Source organism: Trachinotus anak, unplaced genomic scaffold (assembly GCF_046630095.1).
Source record: "Trachinotus anak isolate AG129_WGS33_773 ecotype Australia unplaced genomic scaffold, CSIRO_AGI_Tana_v1 ptg000018l, whole genome shotgun sequence".
NCBI classification, from domain to species: Eukaryota; Metazoa; Chordata; class Actinopteri; order Carangiformes; family Carangidae; genus Trachinotus; species Trachinotus anak.
In genome coordinates, this window is record NW_027273869.1 from 13,742,506 (window position 1) to 13,762,997 (window position 20,492).

At 39.6% G+C, this 20,492-nt stretch overlaps 1 long non-coding RNA gene across 3 annotated transcripts in view; it reads right to left on the bottom strand.

The window, feature by feature from the left end:
- Positions 1 to 961: 961 nt before the first annotated feature.
- Positions 962 to 20,492, bottom strand: part of LOC139635485 (uncharacterized) — a 135,419-nt gene continuing 115,888 nt past the window's right edge. For 2 of the 3 annotated variants that reach the window (XR_011694228.1, XR_011694224.1), the window contains one exon: positions 2,288 to 2,899. This is a non-coding gene — a long non-coding RNA (uncharacterized lncRNA). Of the gene's footprint in view, positions 2,214 to 2,287; positions 2,900 to 20,492 lie in introns of those variants that run through there. The other variant, XR_011694225.1, reaches the window with a different exon arrangement.

The window sequence follows — 20,492 nt, forward strand, 5'->3', positions numbered from 1 at the left end:
TGACATAAACCACATCGTTGCCTCCTCATATAATCACTTATACAGTTTAAAGCTTACTTCATGAAACCATATACACGAAGAGAACACAGTTAGACAGAATGCAACACTACATACTGCAGTATTCATAAGTGTGTTACATTATCAAGGTCACCTTGATGAAATTACAGTGACTATATCAGTGGAGAAAACACTGATTTTGTGACATGAATGTGACACATCCATTACATTTGAGATGTATAGACAATGTTTTCAACCACAAAGGACATTCATCTGTTGAAAAGGATTCTGAATGACAGCTCAGCGTGTGAAGAAACTGTATCCACAGACACTAGACTGCTAGAAATTACAAGAGTAGTTCACTACCTTAAAATCAACACAACTGCATTTGTTCGATGACGGAAAATTACATTCCCACACATTATCAACATAAACAAATCACCACATTATGTTCCATATGGACAAACACCAGCTGCTGATGAAGCACAGTAAAGTTGCTTATCATTGCAAGATAAAGAGCTCTCGTTCTCTTGCAGCTACATGACAGCTCTCCATTTAAAGTCCAGCTAAAACCACAAGTCATCCCTCTGCAATCAAAAAATTTATTGTTAATAGATTTTAGTATTAAAAAGAAGGAAAAAAGGTCTTTGCCTTGAGTTGTTCTCCGCAGCCTCTGAAGGGCCCCGAAAGGCTGAACACCAGCAGGGATCCAGAAATACAAAGTAAATTAATTTGTGCTGGAAACTGTAGCTCACAGGCCATGGGCAGACTGTGTTGTTAGCGGTGCTACTGGAGAGTAAGGGCAGGACCAGCATCTAAACTTATTAAAATGACTTCCTCTGAAAAGTTTTTTAAACTCTATAAATCTGACTAGCCTGAAAAAACTGACATTAACAGTGGACTTACTCAACAACCTAAGAGCACATGTCCATCAGAGTCAGACGACAAGAAGTGTAGATCGGCAGTGGTTCGAGGTACAGTATGTGCATATACTTGTGCATTTTGTAACAGAGAAAAAAAACATGTAATTTCGTTTCAGTTGAACTTAAATATGAAAAACAACTGCACCGGGAACAAAGACGGGCCTGGTTGTTTTCCTCGTGAAATTAAACACTCTGAAGAAGTAACCAGAGGTTGTTATTGCAAACTACCCTGAAAGAGGCTAACCGAGATAGAAATGTACCTACTTAACATTCAAATTGTGTTTTTAAAAAACAGCTTCAGCCTCGAAGACATGTTTTTCAATTAGACATGGCAGGACCACTTCTATTTTTCATGACTTTCTGTATGGTTGATAGATGACACACTGTAGGTTTTGCATGATCACAGTAAACCAGAGGCAGAAATGACTATTCATGAGTGAGCTTTGTATTGTATCTGTTATAAAGTATATACTAGTTTTTACAGAAGCAGCTACCATTCAATCACTGAAAATATATGTGCGGAATTCAAAGTTAAAGGGGCTAAACAAAAAAAAAAACAACATCCCTCCCCATCAGATGCCAGTCTTAATTCCAGGTGCCACACAGCAGTCCAGAGCCACCAAATCAAAGACGGCTCCAGTAATTTATCACCAGTGTTCATGTCCAATTACCAGAGGTTGGAATAAGAAATATGCTCTAGGGGCAATTAAGAATCCTGTCTGTACTGTCAGCTGACTCATGGACTGGGTGAGACGACTTTGTCTTCTGGATCTATGTCCTTCCTCTGTCTTTTTTTGTCACAAACTATCCATCGTCTCTTACACTTTCCCTGCACCCGTCTCTCTCCCTATCTGCCTCACTGCTTTTCCTCCGTGAGCTGATGAGCGAGCTACTGGGCCCACTCACTAAAGAAGGAAAAGGGAAGGAGAGAAAGTGATGATGGGAGATATGAAAAGTGGTTGTCTGTTCGAGTTGTAAGCTAAGCCTTCTGGTTTCATCTCCGCTCTGCTCGTAAAGCTGTCATAGTTGAAACAACGCCCAGCAGACGTAACAGGCAGATTACAGAGAACTGTTGTCAGCAAATTGTTTGCTTAGAAATGTCGATTATTCGGGGCCTTCCACAGCATTGGAGGCAGCCAAATCAAAGCTGTGTCAACAACAATTAGACCATGAAATGTTGCCTTGTGAAGGATTTGTAAGAGAAAAGCGCCCATCACAGAGGTCCTTTATTCAATCAGGCAAATGGTGTTTTTCTGTAATCTATCCACGTGTTTACATGTGTCACTGATGCAGCTGCCAGAAAGAGAAAAAAAAAAAAAAAATTTTAAAAATGATTTGTTGCCAACATAAAGCAACAGTAGGGGAAATATCTTTTTGTCACGAATCCAAGACATGTTTTCCCTCTAAGAGGTTTGAGGAGAAATGAAAACATCTCAATAAGAAAAAAGAAAATGCTTTTAAATACAGGGTTCTGTGTATACAGTTCCTGTTTAGTGTCAGTGAACGCACCACTGGGCACATTTTTTTTTAAGTTGCAGAACGTATATAAAATATTTGATGCATCACTCCAAAGCAGGATTATCTTTTCAACGTCGGTATCTTTTACAAGGGCTTAAATAAACTGATACTCGATTAACTTTTCTTTCACTGTGTGAGATCAGAAGGTACAAAAGGCAGACAAAGTTAATTTCATTCCATTTATAATGTCAATCTGCTCTTCTGAATAGTTAATTTATTGCTCGTGCCACTTAATTTCATGCCTTTCCCCCTCAAAAAATATTGCATCGCTCCCTTGTCTTTCCTTATCTCTCAGTAACACCCGCTCACGTCCTGCCCTCTGTCCTCCACTGGTGCAGTTTGTGTCCAAAATTTACCTGCTTCAGCCGCTGCAGGAACCCAGCCGTGGTCACGCTGCCGGCCAGCTCACATGCAATCAGCTCCTCCTGGATCTGGTTTTAATTTTAGCGGCACAATCCTGTCTGAGAGGGATTTTATTGTCTGAGCGCTTTATAAAAAACACAGTTCACACTTTGCAAAAGGTTAAAGTTAATTTGTCAGTTTACTCGAGTTTATTTACTTGAGTAAAAATATGTAAAACTACTAAAGTTACTCAAAAATATAAAGTTTTTTAGAGTGCATACTGACTGTTATGAGTAAACTTTATTTTGTGAAAACACAATACATATTCAAAACCTGCAGAGAATCAGTTTGTAGTATGAATCTGGAAGACAGATAGTATTAATTCTTCAGGGTTTTTTTTTCGAAAGTTATTTTTTGCCTTTATTCTGAAAGCCACAGTGAGAGAGAGACAGGAACGTTAGGGAGAGAGAGAGAGGGGATGACTCGACGGTGTCTGCTGCTTTAACCTGTTGCATTAAATAATCACCATCTTGTATGTTGAAATGTATGGAGCAGTGAAGCACAGCAACGATCACGCTGAAACTGACACAACAGCTGGGGCAACAATCAGGCCAACATTTACAGACAGAAAAAAAATAATACCAACTGTTAAGCTAACAAAACATCACAAAAGGATGTTAACAGGATATCAGTAGGACTGAGTGCAGGATTAATGTAGGCTGTCTACTTTTAAATCCTCCTCTAGACTTTCACTAAAAGAATATTACTGTATTAATGTACGTTTGAGCTGCTCCTGTCAAGCTAAAGCCAGGCAGCGAACAGTATTTCAGCGAACACGGGAATGAAGACAGCTTCTGCACTGCAGCATGAAGCACAGGAGAGCAGCAGTGAGAGAGCAGCTCTGTTCAGTTTGGGAATGACAAATGTATTTACTGAGGAGAGTGGCTTTGTGTTACCCTAGGGCTGAGCAGCGTGGACACCGTATGAACCTGTGTGTCAGGCAGAAACAAATCAACAGCAAAACTATCATGAATGAGAACAAGAATAAAGCTGACAATAAATCCAAAGACTAAAATGTGAATAACTAAAGGTGAATCACAATTTAGTGCCAATATGAGCACTGCTGGTCTTGTGACCAACCCTGATTATATATATATATATATATATATATATATATATATATATATATATATATATATATATATACACATACATATCTATATACTGATTATTATCAGATTATGCACATGGTGTTATGTACAGTTTAAACCAGATATGAGAGATGTGTCAGAGACAAACCTGTCTTCTCTCTGCCACAAAGGCCTTTAATGGTGTCAGTTATAACTACATGGAAATCTGACATTTAATGGGTATGAACAGATGGTGTTGTAAAATGATGCAGCATTTGGATATTTTACTGTACAACTTAAAAAATGTTAATGGAAAAAATAAAATACCATTTATGCATTAGAATAAAATGACTCTGGGTGAAATGATTCATCACAGGTTCGCAGCTTATCAAGAGTTCAGAAATGGCTCTTTTAAAACTCCAGTTAATCTGTGTAATTCAGTCAAGTGTTAGTTTTATAACTGAGTAGTTTTATAACTGACCCTCATCACAGGCTGCTGTGAAATTCAACCAAACATGTTTTGGGTGCGACCTTTTTTGTGTTGATTGAGTGATCTCAGTTTAAATGTTGGAATACGGCATTTAAAATACACTGTAAATCTTCAGTTGTGTGTCTCCTGTTCACTGTAAAAAGCATCACTCGGTTAATTGTCAATATAGAAAATCATCATTAGCAGTTATAATGCTTATCTTACACATCAAGAGCTACAGAAAAGCTCAAGCTCAGCATCAACTTGTCATTTTTAAACTGAAATTACAGTGTTTTACACACAAAGTGGTTTTACTAAAACATCACCTGCATCTGCAGAATGAACAAGGTGAACAAGGTCAGAGTCGGTATGTACGACTGAATGAATAGACTCCACAGCAGCTCCAGGTTATAGAGACTGAAAGCCAGGCAGCATTCACAGGAGTGACTTGAAAGCATTTGGAAATACTGCAGTGAAACAGAAAAGGCAAAGCTGGCTGACAATTAGGAAACATTTCTACAAACAAGAAAGTTAGAAATAGAAGCTATTAGCCTAAAAACTTTTTTTTTCCTAATTAGTTTGTGTAGAGTGGCAATGAAGGAGCCAGAATGTGTGTAGAAACGGTTTTTTGTTCTTTCTGTGCTTCATTTTTTATACATCTACTATATTTGGAGCATATTGTGGCCTTTTTTAAACCAGTGCAGTAAAACATAATGTGCCATTTTGTTGACTTGCAGTACACTATGTTTTATCTACATAACTTTTCCACCATCAGCGATGAAATCTACCCTGCAAAGCTTTTCATGGAGGATGCCAGCCGCTTCACCCCTGAGTGATTTCAAGAGCATTTTTCTACATCATCATATTACAAAACGGTAAGACACCGCTGTACGGATCGGAGGTGATTCAAAACCCCTTCCCCTGTGTATTACAAACAGTTCAGCATGTCACTGAGCTCCCTTCAAGTGTCTCTTGTGCGTCTTTTCTCCTACCTGCATAAAGAGTGCAGTCTTTAGATTCAATTGCTGTTTGATTCAAAGTTGTTCTACCTGCAGCCAACAAACGAGTCCAACTGTTAAGCACAAACTACATTCCCACCCCAACCCAGTGAGCTCTGAATGTCTCTTTTGCACTGTTCATCATCTCATATATTCAACTATTTGACAATTCAGGCGGCAGGGGATTCAAACCAGCATCTTGCTATGCGACACATGTATCTGTCAGGCTCGTTAAATTTCATGAAACCTCAGCTTGCCATGTATTTGTCATCTTACTCACTGGATGTGAGTCCCAGCAACAGGAGCTCAGACATGTGAATCACCAAACCCCCCGCGGCTTCACTGTCATGACCAAAATCCATCGCAAAAAAAAAAGGATGAACACAAGGAACTGTCTGAGCCGCTGTCAAATAGGCCAAGTAGTATCTTTGTATGGGGTCACTGCTCCTTCCAAAGGGACCAACAACACCAACAAAAGCTGCACGCCTGGTGAATGCTAAAAAATAAACATGATAACACATTAGACATTTTTTTTCAATTGAATTTCAAGAAATTAAACATTTTAACTTAACTGCCTCACTAACAAATGTTGTATTGGTATTTTACTTGAGATCAAGAAACCCAGACCAGTTTACTGTAGTTCAGGTTTGCTGATAATAAATACAGTAAAAACAGTAGTTAAAGTTATTTAGATTGTTATATTCAGCAGTGGCTTTACATCAGGTGGTGACTGCCATGTAGTTTTCCAGTTATAATGACAAAACTACTGAGAGAAAGCTCTCTGTTGAGTTTTAATGCTAACTAACAGTATAATTGTACAGACTGACGGGACAAGCGGCTGTTCAGCTCAGAAAGATTATGGTGTTTAAGTTATTCATGTAGGGCACCTAAAGTACAACTGATGGCTTCCAACTACTGTTTACTGTTTTCTAGTGTTAGCTGTTGGTCAGTTAACCACTAAGCTAATTTAAAAAGACTTTATGTTGGAGCTTTTTGACGCATAAATTTGCATTTCAATTAGGTAAAATGATTTTCCTGAAAGTCCCAACACTGTTCTTAATGCTTCAAACAGGCAGGTCCTCATGGTTGTTGCTAATCTTTGTCAATTAATATTTTAATTAAACTGGCTTAGATAATGTAGATGTGGGATTCAAATGCATAATACTCACGAGAGGTATTTGCCTTTTCAATCTCATCAGTGTTATTCCAGTGAGCCATCTGTGAACTTTTCTATTCCAGCCATTATATATGAATGTCCTCACACCCATAATGTTAATAAAGTACGAGGCACTGGACTTAGTGTCTGTGATCGGAGTCCACTATCAATGTTCCCACTGGAACGGCAGAGCCATGGAGCTGTGCAGCTCGTCTTATGCCTTATCATTCAGAATATTTAAATGAATTCAGACCCAGTAGTCTTAACTGCTGCTCATGGTTTAAGTTGAGCAGTGGGCCTTTCTACTGTGCTTGCTCATTATTCTATAATAAAGTGAATTTGCTGTTTTGACTACACAAAGGAGGGCATGAAGAAGCAGGTTAAGCCTTAAAATAAGCCCAAAAAATTCTGTGCTATAACAACTCACTCCAAGAATGACTGGTTTGTGGAAGACACTCCTGAGAGCCAGAATTCAAGTTTAATTAGGTAGGCATTGTCCTGAATATACAGAAATATGTAATTCCTTTTCAGTTTTCAGTGTAATCCTGCTTCTTAACATTTCACCACCCCAGAGTATTTTTTTCTGTAAGCTCCTATTCCAACTGCGGGTACGTTCCATTGTAGGTCTGAGATAGTGGAGAAGTTATTGTTAGTGGACACAGAAATGGGGATTTGATCCTGCAGTCTAATTTAATTAAGGCGGTCGAGCTATCTGGGACTTGCTTTTGTGCATTATATTCAAATGTGTTCACAAGACACAGCGAAGAATTAATTTGTACCTAGAATTATTAAAACAAAAGGAAAGCAGCAAAATGCAAATTTGTCAAATCTGTATTTCTGTATTTCTTTTGCTAACACTAGCAAAGAGGAGGCTCAGTTTACAGCTGCACATTATGATGCTGACATTTGAACTTATGTAGACAGTAAGGTGACCCATCTGGGTGCATCTCACCACCAAAGGCTCTGCTCAGACAAACAACAGCATAGAATCTAAATTTGACAGAAAAAGCTTTGCTTTGAATAAAAGAGCAGGAGCAAGGGTTCTGCTGGAAGAACTAATGCCTTTTAATACACATACATAAACATTAAATCTTACTTAAATCAATGATAGAGAGCCAAACTCATAACATCGACTCTGGGTTAGCTGCTGTTCCAGTACTGTAACCTACTGCAATCTCTCACTGAACATTTCTATAATCACACATTCAAAAATGAAAATGTCTCTTAGCTTCAGTGTCCATAAACAAAGATGAATTTGTGAGCATAGAAGAAAAAACAACTTAACCTGCAGTGGCCTAGAGCTTACGGGATATTGTGTCTGTTGAAGACCACTGAAAGCAGAAATATTGAATAAATCAAGAGAATTTAAAACTCTGCTCCGAGGCTAGACTAGTTAATTGTGTTATTATATGTGATTTTGAATAAAGTTGTCTTACTTTTGAAGGAGAGAAACTGGAAGTTCTGGTTTGGAGTAATACTGAACACTAAAGTGTCAGGCTGTAATGGCTGTGCTGTGTGTCTGTGTGAGTCTGATTGAACATTATCAGTCAGCTGGTGTCCGAGCTGCTCAGAAAGCACCTGATGCTAATCCAGCATGACTTCAGGGCTCTGAAAGAACTGTCCTGTACAGTATCCTCTACTCTAGCAGTTTGAAGCAGGATTTTACAACTTAAAATAGTTATGCTGAATTTGAACTTTGTCATATTATTTTGATAATCGATTTATTGTTTCATTTATTTACCACCTTCTTATGTGACAGTTTTGTGCTTTTATGTGATTATAAACTGAATCCTTGGGTTTCGACTGTTGTGAGTGTTGAGAAACTGGGATGTGCAAATTTTTACAGTTTTTTTTTGACATTTCATAGACTAAACAACTAATAGGTTAATCAAAAAATTATATAACTAATCAAAAACAACAAAAATAATTGTTAGTTGTTGTACTACATGACAGTTGCATATATAATATATGTACTACATTAGGTTCAATTCCCAGCCAGTAAAGGGAAAGAGCACAGCAACATTCTCTAGCCTCTATGTGCACATATCTGATTGGTCAACTCTTTGCATTGCCAAATCACCACAACCGACCGACAGAGGTGGAAAAAGAGAAAAATGTAAAAAGCCATGCTGTCATTGTCATTCCCACCCACCCTGCATCACTTCAACATGAATTTAAAGAGCGGGGCACTCCACACTCTTCACCAAGCAATTAAGTGTTGATCCACATAGACACACTGATCCACTTGGACGTATAGTACAGTAGTCTATCACTGCATGAATGTGACACTAATGCACTTGTCTGTTGGTTGGTTGGACATTACATAATCCACTTATCTACCATCAGCTGTCAGTGCAGGATGAGTGAGACAGGTGCAGGTTTGGTTTATTGTAGACACACTAAATGAAGGACTCCACTCTGCAGAGAAATGGTGAGCAAGGAAGTCTCATTCATACAAATTATATTCCTTCTCCAGGTTTGGTATTCTATCAGGGACAATGCATTGCAATTTAAAAAGAAGACTCCAAGGATGCCGAACAATAATTTGCTCACAGATTAATCATGTATCCAATGGGGCAAAGACTCCTCTGAGGCTCCGATAGGCTTTAACAGTCCTGATAACAATCCAGTTTGCACTGCTTTTCAGACATCTTTCAAACACCTTTGTCTGGCTCCTGTCTGTGTTTATAAGTCTGGAAAGGTGCGTATACAGTATGTGTTTGTATTTGTATAGCTGTGGGTCAGGACTTGTTTGTGTGGACATGTTATTTCCCAGTGGTGTTTCAGCAGCAGCCCATTTCTTTAAACGTGACTCAAGATGGACTGTATCTGTTCAAAAGGAGGCAATTTAGTTATTTGTTTGTTTTTCTAGCCGCCCCATGTTCCTTTCCCCTTTGTATAATCCAAATAAGAAAGTTTCTTTCTTTTTTCGTCCTGCCTGGCAGATAACTAAACCTTCCAGACTTACTTGAAGAGAAGTTCAAAAGGTCCTTGTGTGTTTTATTGTGATAAACGCTGCTTTAATATAAAGCTGAAATGAGAAAGTCATTGTCATTGAAGAGAGCTTTTTAAAAAAGAAGTAATCAAACTCAGAGCTGTGTATAAAAGACATGCTAGTTGGTTGTTAACGTTGGCGGATTAAAATAAACATCATCTTATTGATCTTGATTTTGCTGAGGGGAACAACACTGACAGAAAGACATAATGCCTGGGCTCTTATTTTGCAAACTACTTAATACAGACTGATTTATATTTTCACAAGACATCAAATAAAATAAATTACTTCAAATATATTTTCAAACTTTGCAGTGATTCATTGCTTGACTTGAGATATGCAGTTTAAGAGCAATTTTGAGGTTTGTGAGTCAATGTGTGGGAAAACTATTTACAAACTGGAATTATATCTATAAACTGTGTGCACATATTCACTGTATTGTGTACATATGTTCACTATGAGACATGTGGCCTCATTTTTGTAAAGCAGTTTTTAATGTCCACCTCAAAACATAAGGAAAAGCCAAGTCAAGTTTAACAATTAGAAACATGGATCCTAATGCTGGTTTTAGCACTGATGGGATTGAAAACACATCTTCACTGGTGAAAGGGAGGACCGACACACTGAGCACACTCAAGACCACAGACAGTGTCTGCATGTGACATCATCTGGTGCGATGTAAAAACTTCATGTTTTTCTGGCCTATCTCAAAATGCTGACTTTTTCTGCTAAACCTCTTCCATTAGGTCTTGTAAAATATATAAATAATTACTTTTAAATTAATAAATTATATGATAGCATAAGTGTAAATTCAGTAAGAAAATTAATTTACATTCAAATATGCTAATACATTTTCGACACTCGCCTTTCATATAGTCAATTAAGAATCACGCAGCTTCTTTGCTCGATACTTCTGCACTATTGAAAGGTGTCTAAAAGCAGTGTAGTGGTCAATACACAGCACATCTAATTAGAGAGGTTTTCCATGACATTTCATGAGGCAGATGTAATTGTCTGCCTCATGTATAATTTAACACAATATACAGTAGCTTCAGCAATTTAAATGGCTGCACCTGCACAGTCATTCAGGATTGAGAACACAAATTAAATTGTGGTTGATTAGAGAGCTGTAAGCACTCAGCAGTGCTGAATGCTAAAAACACATGGGAAAGGAGAGAGGACTAGGAAGAAGCAGACATGGCTGAAGCACAAAGGAGGCCACCCCCCCAACACACAAACACAGACAGTAAAAACAGTGCCTGCTCTCCTCTGCTGTCTTCTCCTTTTGCACCTTGTTGGAGGAACCTCTCCACTGAAGTGACAGCACACACCAGAGGGTGCGAGCCTCGTCGCTGGAGCACGCCGACCGCCTCTTTCCCCGAGCGTCGCAGTACTTCCGGTACACTGGCAAGCCAAGCGTGCACATTGCAAGTACAGCACACCCTCACACATACATGACACGCATGCATACACATTAGAAAAGCATATCGCACAATGACATCGCTGCACAAGGATGCATACACCCTCTCTCCTTGCCCTCCAGTCTGCACACACATCTACTCTACCATATGCACATATATGCATGCCTCGTCTCTCTTCGGTCCACCACGCACACACACACACTCACTTTCTAGTATCTTACCCATCACACACATCTATCTTAAAGTGCCCAGCCAACACTTGTTTCCACGCATCCCTTCACCGAGTGCCATCACTCCAAGCTTGCATGTGCTTGCCAATCCCGTACGCCACCCAAGGGATACAGCGTTATCAAGTGGCATGTCGGTCCCCCTTAGTGCCTGCTGTGGTTTGCAAGATTTCTGTTGTACATCCTACTGCTCTGGGGGTGCCCACTGCCCAGAAACACACCCAGCCCCCTCCAAAAAAAGAAGAAAAAAACACCAACACCCTTCCCTCTCCCTCCAGAGGGTTGTGTGCAAGTTCTTGTTGTGCTGTGCCAGCTTCATGCCATGCCGATGCCCTGCAACTCTGGAGATGGCGCTTGCTGCGGCAGGTGGCAGCTGGGGACATCACAGGCCTTCAAGTGAGCCTGTTAGTTGGAAGTCTGCATGTTGAAATGTAGCGTGCCGACATGGTACGATTACATAACGGGTTCTACACAACACTTGTCAGCAGAAACGCTCTGATTCACACTGCTCATCTGTGATACTCCACGGAGTGTGACCTGAACATTGCAGATTTGTAGCTTCAAGTTACAAGTAACTTGCTTTCTGATCTTTTCAAACTTGAGGACTACATCTTTTTTCCAATTCCCATATGGCCGTGTTCTAATCTCCAGACTTCAAGCGACTTGGAAACAAACCTGCACTTTCTTTACTGCTTCTCATCTGAGCTATCACTCACCGTGCCTTGACAGTAATGAGAACATACCCTCCATTTGTTTGAAATAAGAAGTTGCTGTTTACTGTTAAAGCCTCCAGAACTCATTAGCCAGCCATGAATTTGACAAAGAGTACATTAGATTTATTGTATTTATCTTGTCATGGTGGCTTCCTTGTAATTTTGTCCTGTGCTAACACAACCAGCCACGCTGTCTGAATGTATGATGAAACACCGAGGGCTATTATCACTGACAGACTGAAACCAGGTACCAGGCACCAACTGGGGATGTGTATTAAATTCTTCATTTGCACATTTCCTTGATACTTCCAGCCGTATCAGATGAGTTCAGAATAAAAAAGGATCACGACTTTCCCCTCTCTCTCATTTCTCAAACACCAAACCAACCACATGTTTTTCTGACTCCTGTGCAGCTCCAATAATCCCCTTCTTGATCCACTTTTAATTCTTGGTCACCATAGCAACAGGCTCTGTTGTCAGGTGTGCGATGATATGCACACCCCACCCATGGCTATCACGAATTTACATAAATAGCCATTTCACCAGCTTGTCTGTTTCCCTGGTAACACCAGGTGATTCTCCAAGGCAACCTCCACCCACGGAGCAGGTCTGCCGCATTCCCCTGTTTTGCTGCTGAATTATATCTGTCTCTCTCTCTCTCTCACACACACACATGCACACACAGTTTCATCTGGGGACACAAGAGACCTCAGATAAGTTAAAGTGAAATACAAACTTGTTGGGTTTGATTTCACATTAATGAAAACGTATTTCAGAGAAAATTCAGAACACTGTCTAATGTCTGCTGAATATTTTTGCATCTTCATAATATAATGAAAACACCAATTCCTGTGTGACAAACATACAAGCTATTTATCTGTCATGGCTGAATGACAGATACATTTTTGTTGAACTGAGAGGTTGTGCTGAGAGAGGGCTAAGTTGCCTGACCTCAGTGTAAATGCCAAGAAATTGAATATTATCATGAATGAATAAGAAGTTAATAATGTCTATAATTATAATAGGTTGTATAATAACCAGAATAGGTGCTGTGAGACGCTGAACAGTGAACCCAGCTTTGATTGTTAGAACATAAAGTATTTGTGTTGCTTTCTCTGGCATTGCCATGACAACCATGTTTGTCCTTTTACTTGTCAGAAGTGAAGTGGCATAGTGATATATAAGAAGTTACATATTTGCTTATGTGTCACGATGGAGGAGGAATGGGGGGTTAGTTAGATCTAAAATGATAAGAAAAAGATGGTTTGAGTCTCATGTTGAAGCAGGTTGAGATGAAGTTGTGGAGACTCTGTGGACACTTACACAGCTACAGAATACTGTCAACTTCTGTTTGACTGAAAACTTTGAAAACTTGATTTCCTTGAGTCTAAATTGATGCATTCACACAGCATCTTTTGTCCAACAACAAACAGTCTAAAAGTGTTTAATATACACTGTTTATATGTGTGTAAATATAGACATTTGACTAACTGAAACCAGAGATTGTTTTTGTGAATTTTGCTTTAAAAAAATGACTTCATTTTCTGTCAGCTAACCTGAAGTCATTGTTTCAGCTCTCACTCTGATCTACTGCATGCCCTGTTGCCCTCAGCAAATCAGGCTATTGTCCTCGTCTTTAACACAAAACTGAGGAAACTAGCGAGCTGTACTAAACGTAATCATGACCACAAACCATCTGAGAAGTGAAGTAAGGAGACATTTTGGATTCAACAGCACAGACAAAAAAGTCGTGAATAAAGGTAAAAAGCCTTAAAGTTTCAAGACAAAACCGAAGTCACCTGTTCAGTCAACAGTGCAGTATAGGCAATGTTGGTTGCTTTCAACATTTTCAACAAGTTTTCTTTGAACTTGATTTCCTTTTTTTAAAAAAAAGCCATAAGACACGTATCAACATAAACAAACAGGACATCATTTCACCAAGATGTAGGTTGAGTCAGAGGAGACACTGCTGCATTGACATTGACAAGAAAAATGATTTGCATTTCCAATCTCTATCTGAAGATAATCTCATGTATAAATCATTACATTAACTGTTTCATGACAGACCAATGACACCCCGGCCATCCTCTTTCTCAGCAGAGAAAACTCAGAACTAAATTTAAGCCATGCACAAACATAAACAGCTAGCATGCCCTCAGTTTTCCTAATAGTGTTGGCATTTGTTGTGAGGGTAAAATATTTCCTGCCCTCTCTCTGGCCTCAGCTTTGATGGGAATAGATATATTGCTGGGTGTCATTATACCGCTGCACAGTCTGAGGTAATGGGACAAGAGAGATGAACAGAGGTGCCGTCTACTTGCCTCACAGATAATAGTCTCAGAGTTTATCATGCCTTTCGATGTCTGAGAAGAGAGAAAATTAGGAGTGCAAACACACATTATACTTAAATTAGATCAGCGTCTCTCTCTTGTCACCACTTCTAAGCCATGTCTGCCTGTAGGGTGAATGAGATTTACCTTAATTCCGAAAGCACACAAAAGCTATTTTGTTCTTCTGCTATTGTAACGACACTGTCAACAGGTTTGTGTGGGCAAGCGATTACAGAGAAGGTATTTGGATAAAGTGGCTGTCATGTTGTTCCCTGCAGAACACTAAGCATTACAACCACCATCCCACAATCCAGAAAACAAGGTGTTTGTGTTATTGTAAGTCGTCAGAGGAACACAATTAAAGCTACCTTGGCGGCAGCCCTGTCTTTCATGCCTTAGAGTATCCTTGGATCTTTGCCTCTTGATTTCTGACATTAAAACTGTCCCCTTGCCATTTGTTACGCATATATTAGCCTTTACATGATTGATTGAATTAATTCATTATTTTGCTGTTTTTAATCTGCTCAAAAAAAAAAAAACTGCCTGTAGGTTGGGGCTGAATAGGAATTACCCGGCGGAGCATAACTAATTACCAAGCATTAGCATATGCAAATGAGTGCTGTTATCTTGTGTACAAAATGTTGCTTTTGGTAAACACTGGCTAATCACTTTAACGAGTTTAGCTGTTTAAATGCTGGTAATTGCATATTGTTTAAACAGATGGGCTTGATTCACTGTAAGTCATGGTAGGAGCAGGAATGTAAGATACTCCTCTTTTGTGTCCACTCTCTGTTTCACCTTGGCTGCTGTGCTTGGTACTGAAGCTCCTTTGATGGAAAGACTGAAAAGGGAATAAAAGATGTGCTCTGCCTTTAGTATTAGATATTGCTTAGATTACTTTTATGTAACTGCACCTCATAGTGATTCATACTGTAGACCTTATGAAAGCTATAATTTTAAAAAAATACAGAAATCAGCAAGGCTGAATGTGTTGACACAGAATTCCACATGTGAAATGTACCCTGACAGACACGGATTTAAAAAGCTGGGACAGCGGCAGCTGGTATTCATTGGGAATGAGACCTGGCTTTGCAGCCCTGCACCCCCCACTGAGCTCGAAAGATTTGAATTGCACCCAACTCCACTACAAGGGAAAGTTGAGAAAGGCTCAGCTTTATGGAAATATCCTCTGACACAGTGCGAGCGACAGTCAGGCGAGAGCCAATTGCAATCATCTGATTCCAGCAGAAACAGAAGCACAGAGTTGTTTACGATTCCACTCCACTACATGAAGAAACTTTTTTAACTTTAAACAAAAAGGAGGAAAAGCTGATTGTCACAGTCTCTGGCTTCCTCATTCTACACAGTGTGTCTCAATACGTCCACACTAATACATTTTCATTTTAGAATGATGTTTTAAAAGAAAAACAATCTCCGTACAGATGAGGGTTTTAGCTCAAAGATAATCTGTTCATGTAATTAATGATAGTATAACAGAGAAAATCTAAATTTACCGCCTCATGGTTGTATGCCTCTGCCAACCAGTCAAGTTGCAGGAAACACAATCTCTCCTTCTTCTGTTCCTCAGTGACAGAGTTGAAGAGGTGTTTTTGCAGAACATTATGGTGTCAGTGAAGTTGACCTTTGGCCATTTGGATACAAAATGTCATCATTTTATCCTATTAGACATTTTTATGGCAAAAAAAAAAAAGTGTTTTGCACGGTCACAGTGACCTTGACCTTTGAGCACCAAAAGGAGTTCATCATTGAGACCTAGTGAATATTTGTGCCAAATTTGAAAAAGTTCAGTCAAGGCATTACTGAGACAGATGGACTGACAACCTGAAAACCACATGCCTCCAGTTCTGGCTGTTGTTGGCGCGGAGGCATAAAAATCCTCACATCTGATGAGCTGCAACCAAAGAATGTTATAGAAATGTTTGTATGTTACGAAAAATAACTTCAGTAACTGCCGATTAATTTTCTATCAATCAACTAATGGTTTCAGCTCCAGCCACATCATTCTATGCCTGAGCACTGTCAGACATTATAAAAGAAGTAGCAAAATTAACTTTCTAATAAATACCAAAACTGATGAGAAGCTGTATGAGGAGATGTAAGTCAAATAGCTCTGTGGCTCTTTCTCTAAATGTTGTGGTTATCACTTTAGCAGATAAAGGAATGATACGTATTCCATGTCTGAAAAGAGCTTTAGAAAGTGGATGTATTGTGAAACAGTGAACAGAAACAGAAGTTGTTCAAGTCTGACAGAGGTGGTGAGGAAATGTGAAAATGTTAAGAGCGTGGTTGTCTTCAAACATGCTTTGTAATTTCAGAGAAACAGTTCACAAAGAAAATGCTGTCAAAGTTTATCGGCAGAGGATTTTGTAGAGAAGGGGACCCTTTGGGAGAGGAGTCTCTGTCCTCAGAGGTTAGAGCTCTGTGAATGACAGTGGACAGAGAGAAGGCCGGGGCAAACTTTCCAGACACACACACACACACACACACACACACACTCACACTATCTTTTTTGTACAATGTCCACAGGGTGATTTAGAGATACACTTTCTCTCTGTGTTGTCCACATGCTCACACAGTCACACACACACTTTGTCTCTCAGGCTGTGTGTGCGTGCAGGAAACACAAAGACAGAAAGGTAGTCAGACAGAGGGAGAATAAATGCTCCTATGTCTCTCTGAGTCACCCTGCGGACCTCTTACAGAAAAGATACAATCATTTCATCATGTCGCAGTGAACACCCACCTTATCTCTTGCTGTAGGGAACAGGGTGTGAGTCAAACCCACCAAAAAAGACCATTTTGCTCTCTAAACACACTCATTTGATGATCCATCACAATAATTTAGCCCTCCGTGGGGGTTGGACTTTAACCATAATTGTGAGCAAGTGGCTCATACATTTTGTGGAGTGGAGAGTAATTAGCATCTGCACGTTTCATTTCTGTTCCGGTAGAAAAACAAAGCTGGCTGGTTTTTAGTCACAATGCAGCGTCCTTCTATTAAAATTGTGTTGCTCTATCGGGTAAAAGGTAAATTATAGGGTATAATATATAGGGTAAAATATGCATCTGTGAACACATAAACCACTGATCATTTCTTTGTCTTTTTTAGTATTTTTTTTAGTAAACATATTTGCAAATGTATGTAAGTGGTCTAAGCATAAGTGATACCCCAGCGCTAGGATAAACAAAATCCACTCATGATCCTTACACATTTCTCAGAAAAATATGATTCAATAATATTTCTGCTAATAAGCTTACCAGGAAGCTTTAACATTCGTCACTCTGAACAGCAGAAACCTGATCCATAAAAACCTGTGCCAGTTCAAGACTATGGCTATCAGGACCGTGGCTGTGGAGAAAGAGTGGGCTGTCCACTAATCGGAAGGTCTGTTGTTTGAACCCTGGCTGTTCCACTCCATGAGTTGAAGTGTCCTTGAGCAAGATATTGAATCCCAAATTGTGCCTGACAGATGCGCCATTAGTGTACGAAGGTGTGTGAATGGATGAATGTGAAGCACTTTGAGTGGTCCCTGTCTCTGAGACTAGACAAGCTCAATATCTGGCAGTCTTTTTACCATTTACTAGTCTGAGTTAGAGCTGAAATGATCAAACAACAAATCATTTTGTCAATTGACAGAAAATCTACTAAACTATTTTGATAATTCATGGATATTTTTTAAACAAAATTGCCAGATCTTCTTAGATTTTAGCCTCTAAAATGTGAGGATTTGCTGCTTCTCTTTGTCATATATGACAGACAAAACAATTATATGAGAATATAATAGTCAGACTAATCAAAATCAAAAATGATCATTACTTTCAGTCCTAGTTTGAGGACAGCATTGTTAATCGCTGAGTAGGACAGTTGACCCACAGCAGCAGCAGTATCAGGAAAGCTGGCACAAATTCACTAAAAGAGTTTGGGCTACTTAAAGACAACAAATCTGAATAGTTGTTATTTCCACATGTTAGTGTTTGGATGATGATATTTCCTGACTGTAGAAAGATGTACTCTGTTGGCAAGTCTGATGTGCAGAAATGATGAAAGGCCAAACAGAATGCCTAAATTCCCACTACATTTGACAGTGCCTTTACTCCTCTCATTGCCACATTTCAATATCACACATCAGCTGAGATAACTCATTAAAGTCCACGTGCTGTAAAGCTTGCCTGAAGATACACATATTCTCATGGCATGCTCTTTTGTTTGGAATAAAAAGATGAAAGACTGGATAATTGGTATGAGCAGTGTTAGCCATCATGACTGGAAAACTGAGGCACAGAACTGGACACACTTGGAATTAATATCCAGCAGGTACAGAATAAGTAAAATCTCAAAAAAACAGAAAGCACAAAGCCTTTCTGTTTAATAATTCACTTTCAGCACAGTATTTCTGATATTATGATCACAATACACACCTCAAAATGAACCACACCATTATGTGCTAGCATGGCTGGTCTTTAGGTCTTTCAGAGTGTACAGCGTCCCATTTGCCAGAACCAAAGTGTGGTGCATTTTACAGAACCATTATTTTGAAAAGAGACTGAAATGATTCACTGAGTGTGAATTAAAGGCTGTAGGTCCAGCTGAAGCAGAAAGAAGCTACAGATGAATGGATTTTCTCTATAGTGCAGCAGTCTGTTGTCAGTAAATTGGTAAAGTCTGTTGGTAAATTCAGTGCATGTTCTCTCTAATTATAGATAAGAATGTTCTCCAGTTTGAAACATTAAGCGAAACACCTGTGTTTCCCACTCAAGGTGAAGGTCAGCGAAGGTGCGTGGGCAGTTCGGTTTTCAGTGCCAGGCTCTCTGGACACTCCTCAGCCACCAGCAGACGTGGAGTAACCAGCCGTATCAGATATTACCATGTCTCCAATGTTCACTGTTCCAGTCTGGAAATCACCTGCTCCTGGGACACATCCATCTTCTGTGATGACGGGCCTCCCTATATTTCTTTTACCTCTAAACCCTCCCCTCTCTTCCCTTTTCCCTCACTTTTCTCTCTCTGCATGGTCCCTAAGGGCTGGAGAGTCATTAGCAGGTAATGAAAGCAGGGGATGTGTGATTTCAGTGAGTGTCTGTAGGGCTAACCGGATGGGGAACTTGAGAGTGGACATTTTCCTCACTGCTTTTTGTCTGTGCTCAGGGGAAGATGGGGGAATTTTGGTTATTTCGGCCCTGGCTCTGAAGGAGAGACGTAGTAATTGGCTCCCCTCGGAGACTGGCTAGCATCGGAGCAAAATGTGCCCAATTTGCTGTGGCCGGTTCATTCAACATAGCCACATATACCATGTATAATAGATGTGCATCTCTCTCTCTCGCTCTGTCTTCAGGGCGGATGAAGCAGCTCACCCTGTAGTGTGTGAGCAGGAGGGGAGTGAAAACCCAGCTTCATGATTGGATGACATGCTGAGTGATACATTGTTGAACTGCTTTGACCGCTGTGCTACGAAAGTTACCATCAAGAACCTGTCACTCCTGAAATATACATCAGGATCTCAGCCACTTAAATATAGATGTAGAGTACGGTGTGTATGCTGTGTGAGGACAGTATGGCTTAGTTTGTGTGTGTGTGACACACAACTGCTGCTCTGTGTTTCCCCTAAGTCTCACTGTACCCTGCTGGGGAATGCCTGACATGTACTCTGCTTTGTTTAACAGGCTTGAAATGAAGCTGTCTCATCTTTTATATTTTTCAAGTATCTGTCACCGTCAAGACGCACGAGTGGGCCTGCACTTGGCAATATATCTTTTATCTAGTTTACATCTAAACTGCGACTTCTTCGCATGCACAACTTTTTCATCAACATACTAGTATTGGCTGTGGACAAAGATTTTTATTTAGATTTGGTTCAAAATCTAAGCTATTTTCACACGACAGTGGTTGGTCTACCCTTCGAAACTATGGTCTCTTTACTGAGATTACGGAGAAAATGTAATGATGGGAGTTTATCCTGGGCCAGAGCAGTATGTTGTACATTGGGGAAGATGAATTGGATTTTGGACATATTATATTATTTCTAGACAAGATAGCACATCAAACTTATTTTTAACCGTAGAACCCCTAATAAGTTGTGTATCATAGCTTCTACCAGTGCTCCACCATCCATTATCTTTAAAATGGATGGAAAATGGTCAGATTACTGTTTCAGATTACACTGTGACTTTTGTGTGTGCTGGCCTAAAAATACACCAAAAGTGGCAGATGCCAGCTCAATGTCCAGGTGAGTTGCACAGTAAAAAATGTAGCGA